This window comes from Heterodontus francisci, chromosome 7 (assembly GCF_036365525.1).
Source record: "Heterodontus francisci isolate sHetFra1 chromosome 7, sHetFra1.hap1, whole genome shotgun sequence".
NCBI lineage: Eukaryota > Metazoa > Chordata > Chondrichthyes > Heterodontiformes > Heterodontidae > Heterodontus > Heterodontus francisci.
Window position 1 is genome coordinate 39,871,564 of NC_090377.1, and position 27,054 is coordinate 39,898,617.

The 27,054-nt window shown below is 43.5% G+C and overlaps 1 protein-coding gene across 8 annotated transcripts in view; it reads right to left on the reverse strand.

Moving 5' to 3' along the window:
- The window catches only part of spopla (speckle type BTB/POZ protein like a), a 325,679-nt gene that overhangs the window by 226,256 nt on the left and 72,369 nt on the right, over positions 1–27,054 (reverse strand). The window contains exon 1 of one of the 8 annotated variants that reach the window (XM_068035020.1): positions 9,907–9,960. The exons of the other annotated variants lie outside the window; for them this stretch is intronic. The gene's annotated coding sequence lies outside the window, so the exon portion shown is untranslated. Of the gene's footprint in view, positions 1–9,906; positions 9,961–27,054 lie in introns of those variants that run through there. 8 annotated transcript variants of the gene reach the window in all.

A 27,054-nucleotide genomic window follows, 5' to 3' on the forward strand; every position in this document is an offset into this window, starting at 1 on the left:
CCATCTTGGGAAGTAACTCTACTTTAAATCAGACATATGTTACACCAATGTGTTTTGTTGAATGATAATTTTCTTTAATCCACTGACTGGTGATCTGAATTTATGTTTTTATTTGAGACATTTTGAAAAAGGCAAGCTGCGAATAAAGTCATCCTTTCAGCTTAAGATGATCACCTAATTTGCAACACTGTATCCCTACACTGCAATGCTTGTGAGGAGACACAAAATACCTGCTAAGTCCCCAGAAAGAACCAAGACTCAGGAAGTTTAAAAGGAACTATCTGTCCTCTCAGCAAGATGAAGAAATATTGCTAAATGCGATGTTTTGAATCACTGAATGACTGTTATGCTACAAGCCCCTCCCATCTGTGGTTTTAAGAGAGTGTTTTCTCTGCAGCAGAAGAGAAGCAACCGGACTCTGGCATGAGCAGACCCTAAATGGGGGTCTCTCTCTCTGTCTCTCTCCATTCCAGCTTGAAAGTTTTCAAACCCTGTTGTTGACTGACCACCTTTGCATACTCCGGCTACAATCAGAAACCCGTTGGAGGAAATTATCCACATTGCTGTCTCCAAGAAACCCACCGAACCAGTCAACTACCTCTTCAAACTAAAAGCCTCAGGACCACCGAATTCAGCTAGAGGTCAGCCGAATGACCGAACTCCGCAGACAGTACACCCTTTTTACAGACACCAACTCAACCAATCTACCTATTCGTGTGTGTGTCTAAACCTCTAGTGTGCGTGTGTGAATGTGAAAGTTGGTGCATTGTTGATTATTTTATTAGGTAGGTTCAGGTACAATAAAGTTAACCTCTGTTAACTCAAGAAAACCTGTCCGATTGATTCTTGAAATGATCATTGCAAGTAAGTAATCAAACACCTACTGAAATTAGCCAGTATATCCACTTTAAAGAAATAATTAAACTTGTTGTGGTCTAACAAGGAGAGGAAAAAGAGGGAAGTCCTTCAACTCCTCCTCACGTCATTTCCCTTCCATAATCCACGGATTAATAAGTCACAATTTTGAAAACAAATCATCACAAATTCATACATATAAGCAATCATTTTGCTTTCACACATAATGCATTGATAATTTAATTCAAGATAGCTAGGAAAGCAAGTTGTCAAGAGGACACAAAGGGCTGAATTTTATCAGCCCCTCGAAACCGTGGGTTGCAGCAGGGAGGCCCGTAAAATGCTAGCGGGAGCGGCTCGCCCCGACCCACGACGCCGAGAAGGCCCCGCCGGATGTTAGCGGCGGTGAGGCCTCGGTGTGGCCCCCCCCCCTCCCCCGCCTTCATCCAAATAGTTAAATGATCATTAATAAGATGCAAATGACCTTACCTGCTGGCGGCGGCCGTCCCATGCCAATTTGACAGCCGCCAGTCGCAGCTCACGTGCCTTCGGAACTCCGTACAGAGTTCCGAGGCAAGAAACTGGTGGGGAGGGAGGAGGGATAAAATTATCAGGGCGGGAGGGGTCAGGGAGCAAGGAAACCTATACCGATTGGTTGTGGGGATGGTGGAGAGGGATTGAAAGGCAAAAGTGAAGAGGTTGTGGGGGAAAGTTGGGGTTTGAAATAATGTTCATGATGTCCACATTGCACCGAAAACAAACATTGGGGGTGGGTGGGAAAGGGCCTCCACCATTTATTTCAATTTCTACACTCAATGGAACAGAATATCACTTTAAAAATTAAAATCACTTCGAAGGCCTTGAAACACTTTAAAGATGGCGCCTGCGCGGTGGCGCGGACGTAGCAGACACCCCCTCTACGTCATCGGGGGCGGCTGCTCCGCCCCCTCCATTTAAATGAGCCCTTGCACACAATATCACGGGGGCTGTGCGGCGGCACCTCCGTTTCAGAAGGTCGCCACCTTCACAGCGCAGCACGCTAATAAAATTCAGCCTAGTCTACAAAGGCATATAGATAGGTTAATTGAGTGGACAAAAATTTGGCAGATGGAATATAATGTGGGAAAATGTGAACTTGTCCACTTTGGCAGGGAGAATGGAAAAGCCGATTATTTAAATGGAGAGATTTCAGAACTCTGTGGTACAGAAGGATCTTGGCGTCCTTCAAAAACGTTAGTACGCAGGTATAACAAGTGATTAGGAAGGCAAATGGAATGTTGTTGCTTATTGCAAGGGGAACAGAATATAAAAGTAGGGAAGTTAACTACAGCCTTAGTGAGACTACATCTGGAGCACTGTCCACAGTTTTGGTTTCCTTACTTAAGAAAGGATAAAATTCCATTTGAAGCAGTCCAGAGAAGGTTCACTCGACCAATTCCTGGGATGAAGTGGTTGTCTTATGAGGAAAGGTTGGACAGGTTGGGCCTAAACCCATTAGAGTTTAGAAGAATGAGAGGTGATCTTATTGAAACAAATAGGACTTGACAAGGTGGATGCTGGGAGAATGTTTCCAATTATGGGTAGAACTAGGGGACACAGTTTAAAAATAAGGGGTCTCCCACTTAAGACTGAGATGAGGAGAACGGTTTTCTGTCAGTCATTAGTCTGTAGAATTCGCTTCCTCAGAGAGCAGTAGAGGCTGGATCATTGAATATATTCAAGGCTGAGTTCGACAGATACTTGATAAACACAGGAATCAAGTGTTATGGGGGCAGACAAGAAAGTGGAGTTGAGCCCACATTCAGATCAGCTATAAATCTTATCAAATGGTGGAGTAGGCTCAAGGGGCCGAATGGCCTACTCCTGCTCCTAATTCATACATTCGTATGCAACCCATGCTTCCTGTCAATCAAACCCATTCGATCACTGAAGGGACTTACCCAGAAATCAAATTCCACCATGATACATATGCAATAGCATGACGGTAAGCTTTCTCCCCACAACAATTTCAGTGGAGACTAGACACAATTGATAACATTATGGTTGATGTGTACCCAAGTTATCTTCGTAGTGGATGTTGCCTAGATGCAAATACTATTGACACCTAATACATGGTGTTATTTCCAACCATCATCTGACAGAGGCCAGCTGATTGCCAAATTTCAAAATGCCAATTTCTTTGGAAGAACAGCCGTCAGTCTTCACAGATGTTAGTGATCTTCACTAAAGTGACTAACTACATCAGCACAGCAGAAAACAGTGATAAACTGTTTCCAATTAAAAAAAACTGTTTTATGCAGCGAGTGTTTAGGATCTAGAATGCACCGAGACCACGATGGAGCCAGATTCAATTGATGCCTTCAAAAAAGAATTGGATAATTATCCGAAGAAAAAAAATTTGCAGGGCTAAGGGGAAAAAGCATGGGAGGGGGACTAGGTAAGTTGCATTTGCAGAGAGCTGGCACAGACACAACAGGCCGAATAGCCTCATTCTGTGCTGTAACCATTCTATGAATTAACTTCCACCAGCGGCATTTCCATCATAATTCCGCCCATAACTGTGCTCTACAGTTCTAGGAAGATAACAGATCTAACAAACACCTGTAGTACAGAATGACCAGTTGGTTTCCAATGTGAACTCATTGAGTGTCATAGTGCCATCTATGGCATAGAAGACAGCCATTCAACCAGAGTGCACAGAGCAATCCAGTCTGCTCTCTCAGGCGGATGTAAAAGATCACATGGCACTATTTCAAAGAGCAGGGGAATTATCCTCAGTGTCCTGGCCAATATTACTCCCTCAATCGACATTACTAAAAACCAGATCATCTGGTCATTATCACACTGCTGTTTGTGGAAGCTCACTGCGTGCAAATTCGCTGCCCTGTTTCAGACATTAACTATAGTGACTACACGTCAAAAGTACTTTATTGGTTGTAAAGCACTTTGAGATATCTGGAGGTCATGAAAGGTGCTTATAAATGCAAGTCTTGGCTTTCTTTAGGTGAGAGGGGTTCAAGGAGATGGTTGGTAGTGACGAGAAGAAGCCAGGAGATATCTTTGCTCTCCAGTATGATTCTTGTAAAATGAGCATTGTTGGCATAGCAGAATGCGCTTCGGTAACACTTAATGTGGTCCAATCACATCAGGTGATAAATGGCGAAACCGAAAAGGACAAAGAACGAAGAAATGTAGATGTATAGACATCTTTGTGACGTCTCTAAAGACTTCAAATAATTTGCAGTCACTGTTATATTGGTAAACGTGGCAGTGAATTTTCACAAAGTGCACAAACAGCAAATGAAACTAAGATCAGATAACCTAATATTTTTGGTTGAGTGATGAACATTGGCCAGGCTACCAGCTCTCTGAATAGTGCCCCAGGAACATTTATGGTAACTTCCACAAGCAGATGCAGCCTCAACAGAATTTTTAGAAGAATACTACTAGACTGAAGTTTTTCAAAGCAATAACACCTCAAGTTTCAAGTAGCGTACAAGAATGAAGCTTGAGCAGTTTATGATCACCACAACCTTGCAAATACAAACCCAAGGCTTCGATTCTCTGATACTAAATCAGCTTCACCAGCAGTGATCAGTTTGTTAAGTAGATGCTGCTATTTTCATTCCCTGACAAAAGGTTGACCAAGACTGAAATTCAACAACACAAGCCACACGTCTCAAGTCATTGGGACTTGTGTGGAGGACCATACACTCAACAAAGTAAGCACACAATACTCGAGGACATTCACACCAAAAAGAGCTAAAATAGACCCATTTTCACAGCAGCATCCCACAAACAGCAAGCTAGGATTCAAATGGTAATGGATCAAGTGATTAGTTAGAAAATTAAAACAACTTACAGGAAGAGTCAACTGTAGGGTAACAAAGCAAATGCTGGAAATACACTGTCAGCATCTCGAAAGAACTGCATTGAAGCTCTGGGCTTAGATCATCATAGTAACCTAAAACATGAATTTGAGGGATAGTCCTTATCCTGCTAGATACGACTGAGCTACTTAAATGATAATATTGTTGAATTATATAGCATGCACAGCATTGTTTAATCCATGAAATAACACTGATTTACATAAACGTTCAAACTAAACTATTTCAGTTCCTTTTATGGTGATAACAGAAAATGATTCTTTCAACCCAACAGTTGTATCATGCAGGGCCCCACCTTCCAAGAATTTTGTCATATGAACATTGATTTTAAACTTGCTGGGAAGAGAAGTCCTGTTAGAAGGGCTGCCAGACACTTAGCTGAAAAACATTTGCATACTAACAGCAGTTGCCACATGTGTCAGATTGAGGGGAAACCCCAACCTACAGTGAAACCTGCACCCCTAAGTCCTGTACCAGCGTTAGGAGGACCCTCCAGCAGAGGGCTGGTGAACTGTACGGGACCTCTGCCGAGAACAAAAGATGACAGGCAGGCACAAGGCTGGCAAAAGGTTAAAAAGGGAAGAAGAGAAAAAAGCCACGAAGGGGGCAGGGTAAGGAAGTCCAGAAAGAATCCCGGAAGAAATCCCTATGGTCCGGTCAGCCAACCCCGAAATATTTGAAAAGTTAGACCCCACATTCTCCTATGTAAATGCAGACCCTCGCAGCACCCCACCAGAGTTGCTAACAGCATTTACAGGAACCTGCAGAGACAAAGAAAGACCTCTGGGGGGGGGGGGGGGGGGGGGGAAAGAGAGAAACTGTGAGGATGATGCCTCACCTAGTCAAAGTGCCACAGGGGAGTGCAGTAGAGTTTGCACAAATACCTGCAGGCAGGAGTGCCCCAGAGGATAATGGGGAGATTAGCAAAGAATCCTCCGCCACAGTCCAAAAAAAGAGAACCACCAATCCCCTGAAGTCAAAAGCCTTTGCATGACTCAGCAAAGCACTGAAAGTGTGTTCAGGATAGACCTGCCCACTATTGACTCTCTTGGGAAAATAAATTCCAACTTGGGGCTAATTAAACCTAACCATCTCAGAGACACCCAAGGCAGTCATGGAAATGGGCAAACTGAAGAAAAACCTCCCCAAAGAACCATATGTTTATTGGGATGCCAAAAGGGCAGTTTAAAGCAACACTGCTACCAAGAAAAGAAAGGCTGTAATAAGTCTTAGGATTTATGAATGCATGTGAACGAGAGAGAGACGCATGTTTTTTCCTGCATCTTATATTTTCTCTCTCGACCCTTTTTAACAAAATGCGCTTTCTCAAATCGCATTTCATTCTGCTGGGTGTGGAGGTGTCATTCAGGCCCCCACCTGCCATGAATGAGGCTCGTTAATTTTGTCACAAGAACATCAATTTTAAACTTGCTGGGAAAAAGAGAAGGCCTGTTACAAGGGTTGCCAGACACTTAGCTGAAAAACATTTGCATACTGACAGTGCTTGTGGAGACAAAAGGACCATTTCCTGACACATTCAACCCACAATGGATTTTGATCACCAGACATTGGAGGTGTAAGGAAGAGCATTCTAGAGACTGCTAAGGTGATACAATCCACAGAAGCCAGGACTGGTTAAACTAGCTGGCCACATGACTAACTGGCTGGTACAGGGTTTTTTGAACTAGCCACAGAGTTTTTGAAGGCAGGAAAGACTGTTTGCTCCTGGAGTGAGAAGATCTCTCCTGTCTGCTCCCATCTCTTTCTCACAAGCCTCTGAACCCACTGAAGACACATGAACTGCAAGAGAGAAAAGTCTCCTACATCCAAAAAGGTTCAAGAATACTGGGCCCCAACGGAAAGTAAGACCTACCATCAAGGACTCTACAGCAAGCTCGAAGAACTGTAACCAAAACCATCTTCAGATATTGCCTCAAACCTTTCCACTTTATTTCCTCTGCTCTTTTCTGTCTTTATCTGCGTGTGTGTATCACATATGCATGCTAGCATGGGCGCGTCGCATATCCGTAGGCATAGGCGCTAACCAAATTAGAGTTTAAGGGCGGCACAGTGGCGCAGTGGTTAGCACCGCAGCCTCACAGCTCCAGTGACCCGGGTTCAATTCTGGGTACTGCCTGTGTGGAGTTTGCAATTTCTCCCTGTGTTTGCGTGGGTTTCCTCCGGGTGCTCCGGTTTCCTCCCACATGCCAAAGACTTGCAGGTTGATAGGTAAATTGGCCATTAGCAATTGCCCCTAGTATAGGTAGGTGGTAGGGAAATATAGGGACAGGTGGGGATGTGGTAGGAATATGGAATTAGTGTAGGATTAGTATAAATGGGTGGTTGATGGTCGAATGGCCTGTTTCAGTGCTATATCTCTAAACTAAAAAAATTAAGTTTAATGAAGTTCAATGTTTCTTCTTTAAACCTAAGAAAACCTGTTTGGCTAGCTTCTTTGCCTTCTAATTGGAAGTTAGTGAACAAGGATTCACTAAGGGGGAGCTAAAAAACAGCATGTTTGAAATTAAACCCGGTCATGGTAAGACCATGTGAAGGCTGAGAGGGACCCCTAGACCCCTTTCTCACTTGGTTCTAACAGTTGTTTCCCCTTCATTTACAACCTAGGTAAGTGGTCCCTAAACAATCACACTGCTGTCAACAAATGGGATTTTAAGCCAACAATTTAAATGGGCCTGCAATTACTACAATGACAGTACCATCAAAGTCTTTACATTACTTCAAACCCCAGTAAAGTCCATCTTATTTAATACAATGTACCAACCTATTTTAAATTCCAAGATATATTTGTCATTTAATCTCTCCTGCCTTCTACCCCATCACAGATGTTCCCTTTTGTCCTTTCCTCCTCTCCACCTTTCCTTGCATTTTCATTTGCTTAAAAACCCATTATATTTTCCAGTTGTGACAAAAGGCCACTGACCTGAAACGTTAACTTTGTTTCTTTCTCCACAGATGCTGCCGAATCTGCTGAGTGTTTCCAGCATCTTCGGTTTGTTTGTTTTTTTGTTTATAGTATAACGTATTAGTATTTAAACAATCAGGCTCACCTGCTGAATAAGCATCATATGCAATAGGTTTCTGACACATTTTCAAAACTGGAAACAAATCGAAACCCAAGAGGCACCTTCCACTTAGACTGTGGCATCGGAAGACTTTATAAATTCCAAGTCCGCCTTAGATGTTGACCTGCATATCGTGGTGCCGGTCACTCCCGCAAATGGCCCGAGTTCTTGCACTCAAAACTGAGCAGAGAGTGCCCAATATCTAATTATCCCACTAAACAACTGACCACCCAATATCTCTTCCTGGCTCCAATGTTAGCTGATATCCTTAAGAGTTGTCTCTCAGGTTCTGTCCCTTCTCTCCTTCAAATATGGTCTCCTCAAAAAAAAACATTTGACCTTCTCCAACCTTGCAAGCTGCCACACCATTTCCAACCTCCTTTTTCATTACAAAGTCCTTGAACATGTTGTCATCTCCCAAATTTGTACCAGCTTTCCTGGAACTTTATGCTTGAATCCTTCCAGTCAGGTTTCAGCCCCTGCCACAGTCCTGAAAAGGTTCTTATCAAAGTCACAAATGGCATCCTACATGACTATGACAAAACTAAACAATCCCTCCTCATCCTTCTCGACCTGTCTGCAGCCTGTTGACACAGTTGACAACATCCTCCTCGAACGCTATCGTCCAACTGGGTAAGGCTACACTCAACAGGTTTGATTCTTATCTAACAACAGGCAGAGTATCACTTGCAACGGCTTTTCTTTCCACTCCTGAACAAGGATCTATCCTTGGCCCCTCCTATTTCTCACCTATATGCCACCCTCAGCGATATAGCTGAAAATACAACAGCACTGACGACACCCAGCTCTACCTCACCACTACTTTTCTTGCCACCTCCACCGCCTCCAAACTGTCCGATTGCTTGCCCGACATCCAGTACTGGATGAACAGAAATTTCCTCCAATTAAAATATTGGGAAGACCAAAGCTACTGTCTTCGGGCCCCGCCGCAAACTCCTTTCCCTAGCCGTCGGCTCCATCCTGCTCCCTGGCAGCTATCGGTAGGTGGAACAGACAGTTTGCAATCTTGGTATCATATTTGACCCCATGCTTCCAATCACATATTCGTGCCATCACTAAGCCCGCCTCTTTTCACCTCTGTTACATCACTCAACTCCACCCCTACTTCAGGTCATCTGCTGAAACTCTCATTCATGCATCTGTTACCTCTGGACTTGACTATTCAAATACTCTCCAGGCTGGCCTCCCACATTCTACCCTCTGTAAATCTAACGTTATCCAAACCTCTGCTATCCGTGACCTAACGCACCAAATCCTGTTCTCCTATCACCCCTTTGCTCGCTAACCTACATTGGCTTCTGGTTAAGCAATGTATCAATTTTAATTTCTCATCCGCTTTTTCAAATCTCTCCATGGCCTCGCCCTTGCCTATCTCTAATCCCCTTTGGCCCCACATCCCTCAAATATCTGCGCTCCTCTAACTCCAGCCTCTGAGCATCCCTGATTTTAATTGCCTCACCAGTGGTGGCCACGCCTTCAGCTGCCTGGGTCCCAAGCTGTCCACCTCGCTATCTCACTTTGCTCCTTTGAAACGCTCCTTAAAACCCACCCCTTTGACCAAGCTTCTGCTTTAATATCGCATGAGACTCTGTGTCATACTTGGTTTTATTAAAACTTATGAAGTGCCTTCGGCCATTTTATTACATTAAAGGTGCTATATAAATGCAAGGTGTTGGTGGTGTTGTTCTAATTGACTTAAAGGCAAAGCAGAAGAACCACTTTTCATTGAAAGTGTATATTGTAACCTTTACACATAGATTGAAAAAGCACCTGTAAAGCTTTCAGTAACCAGACTAAGAAGCACATTAGATGAGAATCATTAACAACAACTTTCACTTATATAACACCTATAACAAATTAAACTGTCCCAAGACACTTCACAGGAACTGATTCATATTACAGACAGCAACTGGACATAGAGAAACAGTTCAAAAAATCTCCCTTTGATAAATCACGTCTCCTCTGAATAAGGAAAATAAGCCACATGTCAGTCCCTTTTGTGGGGTTACTTGCTTTTACTATTACCTTCTTCCTACGCCACTTCTAACAGCAAAACTGACCTCCAACATCTCAGCTTCCAGCTCCAAGTCCAGGCCTGCATCACAGTCTCCTGTTTAAAACCTGGCTGACTGCCCAAGTGCCTCTGTGTTCCCAGCAAGTAGGAGGGCTGTGCCTTCAACTCTTCCCGTACTTCGGGATTGACCTGTAAGTCTGCCAATCAAACCAATTACTTCCTCTCCCAAAAATGTATCAGATACTCTTGCTGGGCTCACACAAATAGGTTGTTGTGTTAGCCCACTGGAGATGAGATAATGAATTACTTATTGTTTGCAATGACTGGATAAATTAAGTATAGTTGGCTCATTAACACATTAAGTACTGCCCCTCATCTCCTTGGCTGCAGCCTGTGAATTTTGAAACCTGTGTGAACTCACTTTGTTTTAAAACATATTCCCCAAATACTGTCTGTGAAGACAAAAGAAAATCAAAGATACTGAAATGTGACACGTTATAATCAAAGTTTGTATTGTAGGTGTTCAAGAAGCACATCACATGCAAAAGGAAGATGCATGCTGGGTTAACACTGGGTGATTTTTATATACAGGATAACCTGACTTAACAGGATATGAAGCCTTTGTCCTGAAATAAAGAAATCCGATCCAACAGGAACTCAGTTTCTTGTTGATACCATAGTTTTGGACAGGTGCAGCAACTTTTTGAAAATTGCCTCAATGAAAATGAAGAATATTCTACACATAGGAGCATGTTTCTTTGCAGGTTGGTGCCTAAACAGCCAGAGTATGACAACAAAACTATTAGATACCTTTCTGCCCCTCCCCCTCAAAAAAAAATCTTGGTGGGTCATACCTGGTCTTGCAAAACATAAGTCAGCTCAACTCTGCAGAGTAGTTGCTTCGTACAAGAATACTGAACAGAAACTAAAAACCTGAAGAATATTATCAAAGTGTCAGCCTTTCCCAGTGGTAATACACTTGCCATGAAATCAGAAGGTCGTGGGTTCAAGTCCCACTCCAAAGAGTTAAATACATAACCTAGGCTGACACGTCAGTATACTAACATGCAAGTGCAACACTGCCAGAAATGCTGTCTTTCAGATATTAAAGATTCCACAGCATTATTCAGAGCACGGGAGTTCACCCTGGTGTCCAGGCCAATAATTAATCTCAGGCAACATCACTAAAACATTGTCTGGTCATTACCTCATTGCTGTTTGTGAAACAAGCTGTGCACAAAATTTGCTGCAACCACATTTCCTACATTATAATAACGACTACATTTTAATGTTATTTGATTGGCTGCAATTCATTTTGGGAGAATCTCATTAGGTTGTGAAAGTGGCTATAGGAACATAGGAAATAGGAGCATGTGTAGGTCATTTGGCCTGTTAAGCCCGCTCAAACAGATTATGGCTGATCATCTACCTCTACACCGTTTCTCCCTATGATCCCCATATCACATGATGTCATTAATAGCAGGATATCTATCGATTTCTGTCTTGCTCAATGATTAAGCTTCCACAGCCCTCTGGGATAGAGAATTCCAAAGATTCACCACCTTCTGAATAAAGAAATTCCTCCTTATCTCAGTCTTAAATGGCCTGTCCCTTATTCTGAGACTGAGTCCTCTGGTTCTAGACTCACCAGCCAAAGGAAACATCCTATCCAAATCCACCCTGTCACGCCCTGTAAAAATGTTGTAAGTTTCAATAAGATCACCTCTCATTCTTCAAAACTCCAGAGAATACAGTTTCTGCAATCTCTCCTCTAAGACAATCCCGCCACCCCAGGGATTAGTCTGGTAAACCTCCATTGCACTTCCTTGATGGCAAGTATATCCTTCCTTAGATAAGGAGACCAAAATTGTACATAATACTCCAGATGTGGTCTCACCAAGGCTCTATACAGTTACAGCAAGACGTACTCAAATCCCCTTGCGATGAAGACCAACATACCATTTGTGACTCATTAACACGGACACCCAAGTCCCTTTGGACATCAACACTTCCAAACCACTCACCATTTAAGAAATACTGTGCCTGTTTTTTCTACCAAAGTAGGTAACTTCACACTTATTCACATTATACTCCATCTGCCATGTGCTTGCTCATTCACTTAGCCTGTCAAAATCCCCTTGAAGCTCCTTGCATCCTCCTCATAAGTTACATTCCCACCATTTTTTGTGTCATCCGCAAATATGGAAATATTACATTTGGTCCCAGCATCCAAATCGTTTATATAGTTTGTGAACAGCTGTGGCCCAAGCACTGATCCTTGCAGTAACCCATGAGTAACAGCGTGCCATCTGGAGAACGACCTGTTTATTCCTACTCTGATTTCTGTCTGTTAACCAATTATCAATCCATAGCAGTATATTACCCCCAATCCCATGTGCTCTAATTGTTTACTCTGCGAGATCATATTATTTTCCAAGTGTCCAGTTATCACATCCTTTATAATAAATTCTAAAATTTTCCCTACTCATGACATCAAACTAACAGGTCTGTAGTTCTCCGTTTTCTCTCTTCCTTCTTAAATAGGGGAGTTACATTTGCTACTTTATCGTCTGCAGGAACCCTTCCGGAATCTAGAGTTTTGAAAGATAACCACCAATGCATCCACTATTGCTATAGCCACCTCCTTCAATACGCTGGGATGTAGCTCATCTGGTCCAGGGGATTTATCAACTTTCAACCCAATTAATTTTTCGAGTACTACCTCTTTATTGATACTAATTTCTTTCAGTTCCTAATTTTTACAAGTCCCTTGGTTCGCTAGTATTTCTGGCAGATTTTCTGTATCTTCCTCCATGAAGACAGACATAAAGTAATTGTTTACTCTCTCTGCCATTTCCCCATTGTCCACCACAAATTATTCTGTATTCGCCTGTAATGCGCCCACATTTGTCCTTGCTAATTGTTTCTTTTTCACATACCGAAAGAAGCTTTTGCAGTCCACCTTTATGTTTCTCGCTAACCTGCATTCATATTCTCTTTTCCCTTTTTTTTAAAAATCAATTTCTTGGTCCTCCTTTGCTTTATTTCAAAATTGCTCCCAATCCTCGGGCTTACCACTTTTTCTGACAATCTTATTAGCTACTTCCTTTGATCTAATGCAATCTTTAACTTCTTTTGTTAGCCACGGTTGAGTCACCTTCCCTGTTTATTTTTTCTGTCTTAAAGGAATGTATATTTGTTGCAGACCATGTAATATTTCTTGAAGTACTAGCCATTGCCTGTCTACCATCAAATCTTTGAGTGCATTTTCCTAATCCATCATAGCCAACTTGCCCCTCATACCTTCATAGTTTTCTTTGATCAGATTTAAGACCCTAGTTTCAGAATGAACTATATCTCTTTCAAACTTGATGTAAAATTCAATCATAATCGATGCACATATTGTGGTCATTATTTCCTAATGACTCCTTTACAGCAATGTTATTAATCAGCCTTTTGTCATCACAGAATACTAAATCTAAAATAGCCTGATCCCTAGTTGGTTCCTCAACATACTGCTCCAGTACCCATCTCGTACACACTATAGGGATTCATATTCCACAGCATTAGTGCTAATTAGGTTTACCCAGACTATATATGAATTGAAGTCACCCATTATTACTGTATTGCCCATGCTACATGCAGCTCTAATTTCTTGACTTATACCGTGCCCAACATTACCACTACAGTTTGCTAGCCCATAAACAACTCCTACCAATGTTTGCTGCCCTTTGCTGTTTCTTAGCTCCAGCCAAACTGATTCTACATCTGGCTCCTTTGATCCAAGATCTCTCTCACTAATGTACTGATCTCGTCCCTTATTAGCAGTGCTACCCCACCTCCTTTTCCAATGCAAATTCTTCCTTTCCTTTCTTTATATAAAAAAAAAAGAGCCTGTGGAAAACATTACTCACTAAGTACTTCACACTGGAAAGAGCCTTGAATTACAGGGCTGCTCGCCTTTAAAAGATTCTGCACTTTCCTACCAGAGATCAAAATTTCATACCTATTCTTTTGTCTATACATCACAGAAATACTAATCTTATGGCAATGTATTAGCTTTTCACAAATCCAAAGCCAGATCAATGTCAACTAATCTAGTAAGCAAAGATTTTGAAGAACTAAAGCCCTCAGACACAATGAAAAATAATCCAACAATGCACAAAAGAAGCTGCAATTTATCTGGTCGGCAATGCATCAGATCCAACCACTAAACCATTAAAATGATTTGCAACACTGGCCCAAACTTTGCTGACAAAATGAAGCTGTTTAATGCAATTTGTGGCAAGGAAGAGATATGCCACAAAACTGCTGGACGACTTGCACCATTCTGCCATTAGCCTTGCAAAAACAGCAGCTCATTATCAACCTCCCAAGAGTTTCAATGCACTATTAAAACAAATTAAACTCAGTCACAGAAAGTTAGGACTGGTACTCAATGATGTAAGGACCCTTTTAAATGAAAAGATTTATATTCCTGCAATGCCACTTAATCTTTCCGGCCCAGAAAGGCGTTAGGACCGAGGTGGGAGGAGTGCACTGTCTTTTCAAGTCCATAAACCTTGACATGTGGCTTCTCTGTAAACATCTCCCCTTAGCCTAAGGTTCCTGTTGTTTATTTATCTTAAGGCAGGTGATCTTCAGTACAGGTTTTTAGCACTCATTGATGCTTCCAGTAATGGGTTTCACAGTTGAGTGTCCTTTCAATGATCCCAGTGAAAAAAAAGTTTAGCATTTCTTCAGACTTCCAAATGAACCCATTTCCACAATTCAAATGAGTCCTTAAAAACATTTTTTTTAAAAATAGGAGCTCTCATAACAAAGGGAACAATTGAAACCGTGGTCTCTCAATCCTACATGTTTTATAAGAGTTCAATTATGATAGCTTTTCTTACTTTTCCCATGTCTTTTTTCCTCTCAATCCAATCTTTCCATATCTCTCCATTTCACTTTTTGTATCTAATTTGACTCTGACTCATCTTATTTCCTTCTCCATCATTCCTCTCTCTCTATCTTGAATTCTGATTAGTTAAGAAGATAGACTGGTGGTTCCAGTTGCCCCACTGACTTCAGCTCGCACTTCTAGCAATTTGCTGCACAAAAGTTTTTCAATCTAAAGGGTGAGGAATAAAATCTAACAAACAGGGCATGCCACGAGGTGCCCTGCTCCAACAAATTCTGGGTGATTGTAACTTAATATATCTTTTGTAAAAAATTTTTGTATATTTACAATCGTCAGTCATGGCAAGAACCATTGGCCTGGATTTCGTGAACAATGGAGAATGTATGGTGTGCACCATCCATCACACCCTCTAGAGGGTCCTAGTACATGCGGGAACAGGGTAAGCAATAGTGTGACTCCTTAATCAGATTGAAGAATCCTTACTGAGACACAGAGTCTGAGCCAAGAACGGCAATGCCAATACAATGCCAACATGTACAGAAAGTGAAAGAGACCAAAAGGTAGGATTAAGGAAGAGAAAAATAAAAAGGAAGCTGAAAGAAAAAGTTAGCTTTTTTAAACCTCCAACTATAATTAAAATAGTAAGGAATGAGACTCCTCCACAAATGTAAAAGTAAATTTTTAGTGCCAGAGTGGCTGTTTGGTAGTAATTAAGACTTATTAAAATGTTACAAATTCACTTACACGTCAATGGACAAACCCTAATTTTTTCTTTTATTCATTCATGGGATGTGGGCATCGCTGGCTAGGCCAGAATTTGTTGCCCATCCCTAATTGCCCTTGAGAAGGTGGTGCTGTGCTGCCTTCTTGAACTGTTGCATTCCTTGGGGTGTAGGTTCACCAACAGTGCTGTTAGGAAGAGAGTTCCAGGAATTTGACCCAGTGACAATGAAGGAATGGCAATATAGTTCCAAGTCAGGATGGTATGAGGCTTGGAGGGAAACTTGCAGGTGGTGGTGTTCCCATGCATCTGATGCCCTTGTCCTTCTAGGTGGTAAACGTTGCAGGAGCCTTGGTGAGTTGCTGCAGTGCATCTTGTAGATGCTGCACACTGTTACCACTGTGCATTGGTGAAGTGAGTGAATGTTGAAGGTGGTGGATGGGGTGCCAATCAAGCGGGCTGCTTTGTCCTGCATGGAGTCGAGCTTCTTGAGTGTTGTTGGTGCTACACCTATCCAGGCAAGTGGAGAGTATGCCATCACACTCCTCACTTGTGCCTTGTAAATGGTGGACAAGCATTGGGGAAGACCAGAGGCAAGTTAATTGCCACAGGATTCCTAGCCTCTGACCTGCTCTTGTAGCCATGGTATTTATGCCATTTCAACACTCCCCCCTGCTCTCACGCTCACATCTCTGTCCTGGGATTGCTGCAGTATTCCAGTGAACATCAACACAAGCATCTCATTTATCGATTAGGCACACTACAGACGGACTGAACATTGAGTTCAATAATTTGAGCATGACGGGCTCTATTTTACTTTTATTTTCAGTTATTTTTTTCTTTTTCCTTTTTTCAAATCTTTTTTTGTGTTTATTTTATTTCATCTTAGTTTGTTCAGTTTGCTTACCCACTGTTTTTTTTTTCATGTTTATACATGCGGCTGTTCAATTTTTAGTCTGTTATCACCCTATCTGTACTAATGCTTTGTCTTTCAACACACAATTAACATATTGTTTGCCTTTGCTCCACGACCTTCTGGTCAGCTATTCTGTGACCTTGTCCTATTTACACCTTCTCCTTTGTGATCTCTTGCCCAACCTGCACTTTACTTGCTTATAACCTTGTACATTTCTAATATCTGCTAGTTCTGAACAAGGGTCACTGACCTGAAACGTTAGCTTTGCTTCTCTCTCCATAGATGCTGCCAGACCTGCTGAGTATTTCCAGCATTTCTTGTTTTTATTTCAGATTTCCAGCATCCGCAGTATTTTGCTTTTATTATCATGGTATTTATGTAGCTGGACAAGTTCACAGTTGTGATCGATAACCCCCAGGATGTTGATAGTGGGGGATTCAGCAATGGTAATGCCATTGATCATCAAGGGGAAATGGTTAGACTGTCTCTTGTTTGAAATGGTCATTGCCTGGCCTTACGTGACACTTATCAGCCTAAGTCGGGATGTTGTCCGGGTCCTGCTGCATCTGGACATGGACTGCTTGAGTATCTAAGGAGTCACTAATAGTTTAGTTTAGAGATACAGCACTGAAACAGGCCCTTCGGCCCACCGAGTCTGTGCCGACCATCAACCACCCATTTATACTAATCCTACACTAATCCCACATTCCTACCACATCCCCACCTGTCCCTATATTTCCCTACCACCTACCTATACAATGGCAATTTATAATGGCCAATTAACCTACCAACCTGCAAATCTTTGGCATGTGGGAGGAAAGCGGAGCACCTGGAGGAAAACCACGCAGACACAGGGAGAACTTGCAAACTCCACACAGGCAGTACCCAGAATTGAATCCGGGTCGCTGGAGCTGTGAGGCTGCGGTGCTAACCACTGCGCCACTGTGCTGCGTCACAATAATGTGGAACATCCCCACTTCTGACCTTATAATGGAAGGAAGGGCATTGATGAAGCAGCTGAAGATGGATGGGCACTACCCTGAAGAATTCCTGCAGTGATGTCCTGGGATTCAGATGATTGACCTCCAATAACCATCTTCCTTTGTGCTACATATGGCTCCAACCAGCACAGAGTTCTCCCCCCGATTCCCATTGACACTAGTTTTGCTCGGGCTCCTTGATGCCATAGTCAGTCAAATGCTGCCTTGATGTCAAGGGCAGTCACTCTCACTTCACCTCTGGAATTCAGCTCTTTTGTCCATTTTTGGACCAAGGCTGCAATGAGGTCAGGAACTGAGTGGCCCAGGCGGAACACAAACGGAGCGTCAGTGAGCAGGTTATTCCTGAGCAAGTGCCACTTGATAGCACTGTTGACAACTCCTTCCATCACTCTGCTGATGATCAGGAGCAGACTGAAAGGGCGGTAATTAGCCAGGTTGGAATTGTCCTGCTTTTCACTGGCAATTTTCCATATTGTCGGGTAGAAGCCAGTATTGTAGCTGTACTGGAACAGCTTGGCCAGGGGCACAGCTAGTTCTGCAGCACAAGTCTTCAGTACTACAGCCGGGATGTTGTCAAGACCCATAGCCTCTGCAGTATCCAGTGCCTTCAGCTGTTCCTTGATACCATATGGAGCGAATCGGACTGGCGGAAGACTGACATCGGTGATACTGGGGACTTCAGGAGGAGGCCGAGATGGATCATCCACTCGGCACTTCTTGCTGAAGATGTATGCAAATACTTCAGCCTTGTCTTTTACCCGGACGTGCTGGAATCCCCCGCCCCCCCCATCGTTGAGGATGGGGATATTTGTGGATATTTGCTTAATTGCCCACCACCATTCACGACTAGATCTGGCAGGACTGCAGAACTTAGATCTGATCCGTTGGTTGTGGGAGTGCTTAGCCCTGTCCATCGCATTCTGCTTCCACTGCTTGGCATGCAAGTAATCCTGTGTTGTAGCTTCACCAGGTTGACACCTCATTTTTAGGTATGCCTGGTGCTGCTCCTGGCATGCACTCCTGCACTCTTCATTGAACCAGGGTTGTTCTCCTGGCTTGATAGTAATGGTAGAGTGGGGGATATGCCGGGCCATGAGATTACAGATTGTGCTTGAATATAATTCCGCTGCTGATGGCCCACAGCGCCTCATGGGTGCCCAGATTTGAATTGCTCAATCTGTTTGAAATCTATCCCATTTAGCACGGGGGTCGTGCCACACAACACGACGGTGGGTACCCTCAGTGTGACGACAGGACTTGGTCTCCACAAGGACTGTGCGGCGGTCACTCCTACCAATACTGTCATAGACAGCTGCATCTGCGACAGGTAGATTGGAAAGGACGAGGTCAAGTAGGTTTTTCCCTCTTGTTGATTCCCTCACCACCTGCCTCAGACACAGTCTCGCGGTTATGTCCTTTAGGACTCGGCCTGCTCGTGTTCAACATGAAGCACTGATTCCTCAGTCAAACTAGAGGTCGGGCGGGGGGGGGGGCGGTGGCAGTAGGTGGTAATCAGCAGGAGGTTTCCTTGCCCATGTTTGACCTGATGCCATGAGACTTCATGGGGTCCAGAGTCAATGTTGAGGACTCCCAAGGCAACTCCATCCCAACTGTATACCACTGTGCTGCCCCCGCTGGTAGGTCTGTCCTGCCGGTGGGACAGGACATACCCAGGGATGGTGATAAAGGTACCTGGGACATTGTCTGTAGGATATGATTCCATGAGTATGACTAATACAGGGGCCCAAGAAGTGCTCTGGAGACATGGATTCGAATCCCCACCGCTGTAGATGGTGGCTGGTCTGTGCAACAGCTATCCCACTTTTGGCAGGGCTGGGTTTTCTATTGTCATTTCCAATGCTGTGAGTCTGGAGTCACATGTAGGCCAAACCAGGTAAGAAAAGCAGATTTCCTTCCCTAAAGGACATTAGTGAACCAGATGGGTTTCGTGGTCACCATTAGACTAACCATCTGCAGCGGTGAGATTCGAATCCACATCCCCAGAGCACTTGCTTGGGCCTCTGTATTACTAGTCCAGTGACATTACCACAATGCCACCGCCTCCCCTTTTTAATTTTTTCCTGGGATGTGAGTATTGCTAACAAGGCTAACATTTGTTGCCCATTCCTAATTGCCCTCAAGATGCTACTGCAGTCCACCTGGTGTAATTACACTCAGCGCTGTTAGGAAGGGAGTTCCAGGTTTGTGACCCAGTGACAGTGAAGGAGCAGCAATACAGGTCAAAGTCATGTAGATGCGAAGACTTACTTGGAGGGGAACGTTCAGATGGTGATGTTCCCATGCATCTGTCATCCTTGCCCTTCTAGGTGGTACAGGTTGCAGGTTTGGAAGGTGTTGTCAAAGGAAGCTTGGCGAGTTGCTGTGGTGCATCTTGTATATGATACACACTGCTGCCACTGTGTGCTGGTGGTGGAGGTAGCGAATGTTTAAAGTTGGTGGATGGGGTGCCGATCAAGTGGACTGCTTTGTCCTGAATGGTGTTGAGCTTCTTGAGTGTTGTTGGAGCTGCACCCATCCAGGCAAGTGGAGAGTATTCCATCGCACTCCTGACTTGTGTCTTGTAGTCAGTGAACAGGCTTTGGGTAGTCAGGTGGTGAGTTACTTGCTCCAGAATTCCCAGCCTCTGACCTGCTCTTGTAGCCACAGAACTTATACGGCTGGTCCAGTTAAGTTTGTTGTCAATGGTAACCTCCCCCCCAGGATTTTGATAGTGGGAGATTCAGCGATGGTATTGCCATTGAATGTCAAGGGGAGATGGTTAAATTCACTCTTATTGATGATGGCCATTGCGTGGCACTTGTGTGACACGAATGTTACTTGCCGCTTATCAGCCCAAGCCTAAATATTGTCCAGGTCTTGCTGCATGTGGACACTGAATGTTTCAGAATCAGAGGAGTCGGGAATGGTACTGAATGTTTTGCAATCATCAGCGAACATCCCCACTTCTGACCTTATTGGAGGGAAGGTCATTGATGAAGCAGCTGAAGATGGTTGGCAGAGGACACTAACCTGAGGAACTCCTGCAGCAATGTCTGGGGACTTAGACGTTTGGCCTGCAACAACTACAACCATCTTACTTTGTGCTAGGTATGACTCCAACAGTGAAGAGTTTTCCCCAAAAAATTCCCACTGACATCAATTTTGCTAGGGCTCCTTGATGCCACACGCAGTCAAATGCTGCCTTGATGTCACGAGCAGTCACTCTCACCTCATCTCTTAATTTCAGCTCTTTTGTGCATGTTTGGACCAAGGCTGCAATGAAGTCTGGAGCCAAGTGGCTCTGGCAGAGCCCAAACTGAGCATTGGTGAACAGGTTAATGCTGTGCAAGTGCAGCTTGACAACACTGCTGATGACATCTTCCATCACTTTGCTGATGATAGAGAGTAGACTAAAGGGGCAGTAATTGGCCAGATGGATTTCTCCTGCTTTTTGTGGACAGGACACAGCTGGGCGATTTTGCACTTTGTCGAGTAGATGCCTGCGTTGTAGTTGTACTGGAACAGCTTGGCTAGGAGCGCGGCTAGTTCTGGAGCACATGTCTTCAGTACTACTGTCGTGATGTTGTCGAGGTCCACAGCCTTTGCTGTATCCAGCATTTTCAGTTGTTTCTTGACATCATGTGCTGATTCAGAGACTGGCACCAATGATCATAGGGACCTTAGGAGAAGGCAGAAATGGATCATCCACTTGGCACTTCTAGTTGAAGATGACTGCAAATGCTTCAGCCTTGTCTTTTGCACTGACATGCTGGGCTCCCCCATCATTGAGGAATCAAATGTTTACACAGCTTCCTCCTCCAGTTAGTTATTTAATGGTCCACCACCAATAACTATCCCAACTTAAGTTTTCATTTATTTGTATCCAACCATCAGGATTTGGAGACAATTAAATATCTACCACCCCCACTTTCAAAAGGAGCCACTGCCTTGACAATAACCATGCTTATAATCTTTGCTGGTTTTTGGATTTTTTTTTCAGCACCTGGCATTCACAGTTTACAAGCTGTGCTTATCAGTACATCAGCCTTAAATTCAGACAAAATGTCCAAATCTGAATTCACACACCATTACCATTTATTTCCTAGGACTGTACGTCCTCCATGCTGAGCTGCAAGTTGTTAAGTATTTTTCAAATTATCTAACGCTTATGTTGTTTTCCTTCAGGACCAGACACAAGACAATTTGATAGCAGCAGCAACAATCTAAGATAGTGAATTGAACCTAGTATGGCAGTACAACAACCAGGTCAGACTTTTGACAGCTAATTACAGGATACACCAATATAACTGACTGCTATAACATAAAAACAGAAAATTGCTGGAAATACTCAGCAGGTCTAGCAGCATCTGCAAAGAGAGAAAGAGAATTAACATTTCAGCTCTGTGACCTTTGATCAGAACTGGGCCAGTTCTGAAATGTTAATTCTGTTTTTCGCTCCACAGATGCTGTCAGACCTGCTGAGTATTTCCAACGTTTTGTTTTCATTGCAAGTTTCCAGCAGCCATAGTATTTAACTTTTGTAACTGACTGTTTAGGTGTAGTTACACATGATGAACAAAAACTTGCATATGTAAAACTGAGATAATAAAATGGTGCTTCATTTGTTAAAAAAAAACATACATTCTTAAAGTTGAAGCAGTGAAGTTGGACATTTATCCTGCTGGACTGTCAGCCACAATGTTTCAAGGCACTAATGCAACATTTCAAAATTTACACAGGCATTAGGGTGTTTGACTTTTAAAAAATGGCGGTAATCAAGATGAATGCTCAGAATTGAAATACTTTTATCCAATGTTCCCAGGTCTGCTTCACATCACTCCGAATAGGTTGCAATTTCAAACAGTTACCTGAAATGCAATTATCAAGTGGTATAAACTATGTCATAGTTAAAAGCCATCTTAATGGGGAGAAACAATATAGCTATAAGATTTTTAAGCAACAAAAATATAAGTACAAGCCTCTCCTAGCTGTTGCATTCTATTTTTTTTTTTACCTCTGCTACGTGTATAATCTTTCCAGCCACAGTCACAATGGGCACACTTGCACCCGAGTCAGTTTTTTTTATTCATTATTGGGATGTGGACATTGCTGGCAAGACCAGTATTTATTGCCCATTCCCAATTACCCTTGAGGTGGCAGTGGTGAGCGCCTTCTTGAGCTGCTGCAGTCAGTACGATGAAGTTACTCCCACAGTGCTATTGGGTAGGGGCTTTGAGTATTCTGACCTAGTGTTGATGAAGGAATGGTAATATATTCCCAAATCAGGATGGTGTGTGACTTGGAGGGGAACTTACAAGTGGTGGTGTTCCCATGCGCCTGCTGCCCTTGTCCTTCTAGGCAATAGAGATCGTGGGTTTTGGAAGTGCTCTCGAAGAAGCCTTGGTGAGGTCTATCTTGTAGATAGTATGCACTGCCGTCACAATGCACCTGTGATGGAGGGAGTGAATGTTTACGGTGGTCAATGGGTTGCTGATTAAACAGGCTACTTTGTCCTGGATCATTTAGAGCTTCTCGAGTGTCGTTGGAGCTGCACTCATCAAGACAAGTGGAGAGTATTCCATCACACTCCTGACTTTTACATTGTAAATAGTGGAAAGGATTTTCAGAATCGAGTTGTGAGTCACCTGCTGCAGAATTCCCAACCTCTGACCTGTTCTTGTAGCCACAGAATTTATATTGCTGGTCCAATTAAGTTGATTCTGGGGGATTCAGCAATGGTAGTGCTATTCATTGTTAAGGGGAGGTAGTTAAACTCTCTCTTGCTGGAGATGGTCATTGCCTGGCACAATGTTGCTTGTCACTTATCAACCCAAGCCTGAATGGTGTCCAGGTCTAGCTGCAAACAGGCACAGACTGCTGCATTGTCTCAGGAGTTACAAATGGAACTGAACATTGTGCAATCATCAGCGAACATCCCCACTTCTGACCTTGTGATGAAGGAAAGGTCATTGATGAAGCAGCTGAAGATGACTGGGCCTAGAACATTGTCCTGAGGAACTCCTGCAACAATGACTAGGGGCTGAAATTATTGGCTTCCAACAACTACAATCATCTTCCACTGTGCTAAGTATGACCATTGGAGAGTTTCCCCACTCCCGCAGCCCCCAACCACCGACTCCCATTGACTTCAATTTTGCTAGGGCTCCTTGATGCCACACCTGGTCAAATGCTGCCTTGATGTCAAGGGAAGTCATTCTCATCTCACCTCTGGAATTTAGCTCTGATCATGTTTAGACCAAGGCTATAACGAGGTCAGAAGCCCAGTGGTGCTGGTGAAACCTAAAGTGAGCACTGGTGAGCAGGCTATTGGTGAGTAAGTGTCGCTTGACAGCACAGAAACCACCACCTTCTATCACTTTGCTGATGATTGAGAGTTGTTACGATCAGCTGAGGAGGGGTCGAAGGGCTCCCCCCTATTCCCTGTCGTTGTTTGACCACAACAGGTTTATTTCTTTTTGAAGTGGATATACTTGCCAATTCAGTGAGTGTTTACACACTGGGATCATAAAAAGAACCAACTGAACAGATTTTCTTGAGTTTAACAAAGAAAGGGATTAGCTTTATTGTACTTAAAATTGATCTAAGTAAAATAATAAAATACGCTCCAACTTTCTCACACACACACACAAAATAGGTTACAGAGAGGGAAAGGAAAGATTGGTCGAATTAGAATTTAGAGAAATAAAAGGGGTTATGTGGAGGTTGGTGACTTGGCTGGCTTCAGGCTGAATTTGGTGGTCGCACGACTTTCCTTTGGTGGTCTTGAGGCTTCTGGTTTGAAGATGTGGATGCTGATTTGGTGGTTCTCCAGGAAGCAGCAATGCAGCTGATTTCCTTCAAGGGGTCTCTGTCTGTTCTTTCTGGAAACTTCTCTACTCAGTGGCTCCCCCTTCAGGCTTAAGTAATTAAGCACATTGATTAATGCTCAATGAATAAACTAACGCAATCAAACACAGATCAATTAAACCACTTAACACTACAGTTTGCAGAAGGGAATGTGCCTCGGTGCTCATGGTCAACAGGAAGAGTTCAAAGCTTGCAAGGTTTGAGTGTTTCGTCTCCACCAGTTTAATATTCAGGTTTCCAGACAGTGAATTAAAAACTCATCATTCAACCTAGTACATTTCCTTGACAGCGTAGACTGATCAGGTAGATGCTAGTGGAACGGCTTGGTTAGAGATGCGGATAATTCTGGAGTTCAAGTGTTCAGCGTTATAGCTGAGATATTATAAGGGCCCACAGTCATTGATGTATGCAGTGCACTCAGCCATTTTTTAATATCACATGGAGAACACTGAATTGGCTTAAGACTAGCATCTGTGATGATGGGGACTTCAGGAGGTGGCCGTGGTGCACCATCTCCACTCAGCACTTCTGGCTGAAGATGGTTGTAAATGCTTCATCTTTGTCTTTTGTACTCAAGTGATGGGCTCTGTCACCACTGAGGATGGGGATGTTCATGGCACTTTCTGCTCTCACCAGTTTACCTGCCCACCACCATTCATGATTGACTGTGGCAAAACTGCAGAACTTTGATCTGATCTGCTGGTTGTGGGATTACTTACCTCTATCTAATAGCATGCTACTTCTGCTGTTTAGCATGCATGCAAGTCCTGTGTTGCAGCTTCAACAGATCAGCACCTTATTTTTAGGTGCACCTGCCGCTGCTCCGAACATGTTCTCCTACGCACCTCATTGAACCAAGGTTAGTCCCCTGGCTTAATGGTAATGGTTGAAAAATCATGCAAATGCCTCATACTATGAGGTTATAGATTGTGGAAGAATACAATTCTGCTGCTGCTGATGGCCCACAGTGCCGCATGGATGCCCAGTTTTGAGCTATTAGATCTATTCCGAATCTATACCATTTAGCCACACAACGCAAGAACAAAAACATATCTGTATAGCACCTTTAATGTAATACAATGTCCCAAGGAAGTTTACAGGCACATTATAAAACAAAATGTGATACCGAGCCACATAAGATATGAGGTCAGATGACCAAAAGCTGAGTCAAATAGGTGGGTTTTAAAGGAGTGTCTTAAAAAAGGAAAGTAAGGTAGAGAGGCAGAGAGTAAGAGAGGAAATTCCAGAGCTCAGGGCCTTGGCAGCCGAATGCATGGCCACCAATGGTGGAGCGATTAAAATCGGGGATGCTGAACAGGCCAGAATTAGATGAGCGTAGATATCTTGGAGGGTTGTGGGGCTGGAGGAGATTACAGAGATAGGGAGGGGCAAGACCATGGACAGATTTGAAAACAAGGATGAGAACTTTAAAATCAACACATTGTTTGACTGGAAGCCAATGTAAGTCAGCGAGCACAGGTGTAACAGGGGAACAGAACTTGGTGCAAGTTAAGACAAGGGCAGCAGAGTTTTAGATGACCTCAAGTTTAGAGGGTAGAATGTGGGAGACCAGTCAGGGGTGCATTGGAACAGTCAAGTCTAGTGGTAACAAAGCATGAATGAGGATTTCAGAAGCAGATAAGCTGAGATAGGGGTGGTCAGGCGATGTTACAGAGATGGAAATAGGCGGTCTTACGTGATGGCACGAATATGAGGTCAGAAGCTCATCTCGGAGTCAAATATGACACCAAGATTGCGAACAGTCTGGTTTAGTATCAGACTGTTGCAAGGGAAAGGGATGGAATCAGTTGGTAGAGAACAGATTTTGGAACACGGGCCGAAAACAATGGCTTCAGTATTCCCAATATTCAACTGGAGGAAATTTCTACTCATCCAAGACTGGATGCCGGATAAGCAGTCTAATAACTTAGCAACAATAAAGGAGTCGAGAGAGCTTCTGTTGAGGGAAAGCTTTGTGTCATCAGTGTACGTGAAAACTAACACTGTGCTTTCGGACGACGATGCCAAGTGGCAACATGTAGAAGAGAAATAGGAGGGGGCCAAGGATAGGTCCTTGGGAGGCACCAGAGGCAACAGTGCTGGAGTGGTAACAGAAGCCATTGCAAGTAATACTCTGGCTATGATTAGATAGATAAGAGTGGAACCAGGCGACAGCAGTCCCACCCAGCTGGACGACAGTGGAGAGAGGTTGGAGGTGGATGGCGTGGTCAGCCATGTCAAACTGCAGAAAGGTTGATAAAGGATGAGGTGGGAAAGTTGACCAGTGACATTCACACGGGATGTCATTTGTGACTTCGACAAGAGCCATTCTGATACTGTGGCAAGCCGGAAACCTGATTGGAGGAATTCAAATGTGGAGTTCGAGGAAATGATGGGCATGGATTTGGGAGACAACAGCACATTCAAGAACTTTGGAGGGCAAAAAAAGGCTGAAGGTAGGACAACCTCAGTGCGAAGATGGGATTTCATCACCACAAGGACTATATGATCAACTTATCCCAATACCGTTATGGATCATCTGTGATAAAGTACTTTGGAGAGGATGAGGTCAAGTAAGTTTTTCCCTCATGTTGGTCTCTCACCTCCTGTGGCAGACTCAGTCTGGCAATTAGGTGCTTCAGGAGCGTGGTCAGTAGTGGTGTTGCCGACCCACCCCTAATGGCGAACACTGAAGTCCCCCACCTAGAGTACCTTCTGCTCCCTTGCTACCCTCACTGCTTCTTCCAAGTGTTGTTGAAGAGGAGTACTGATTCACCAGCTGGAGG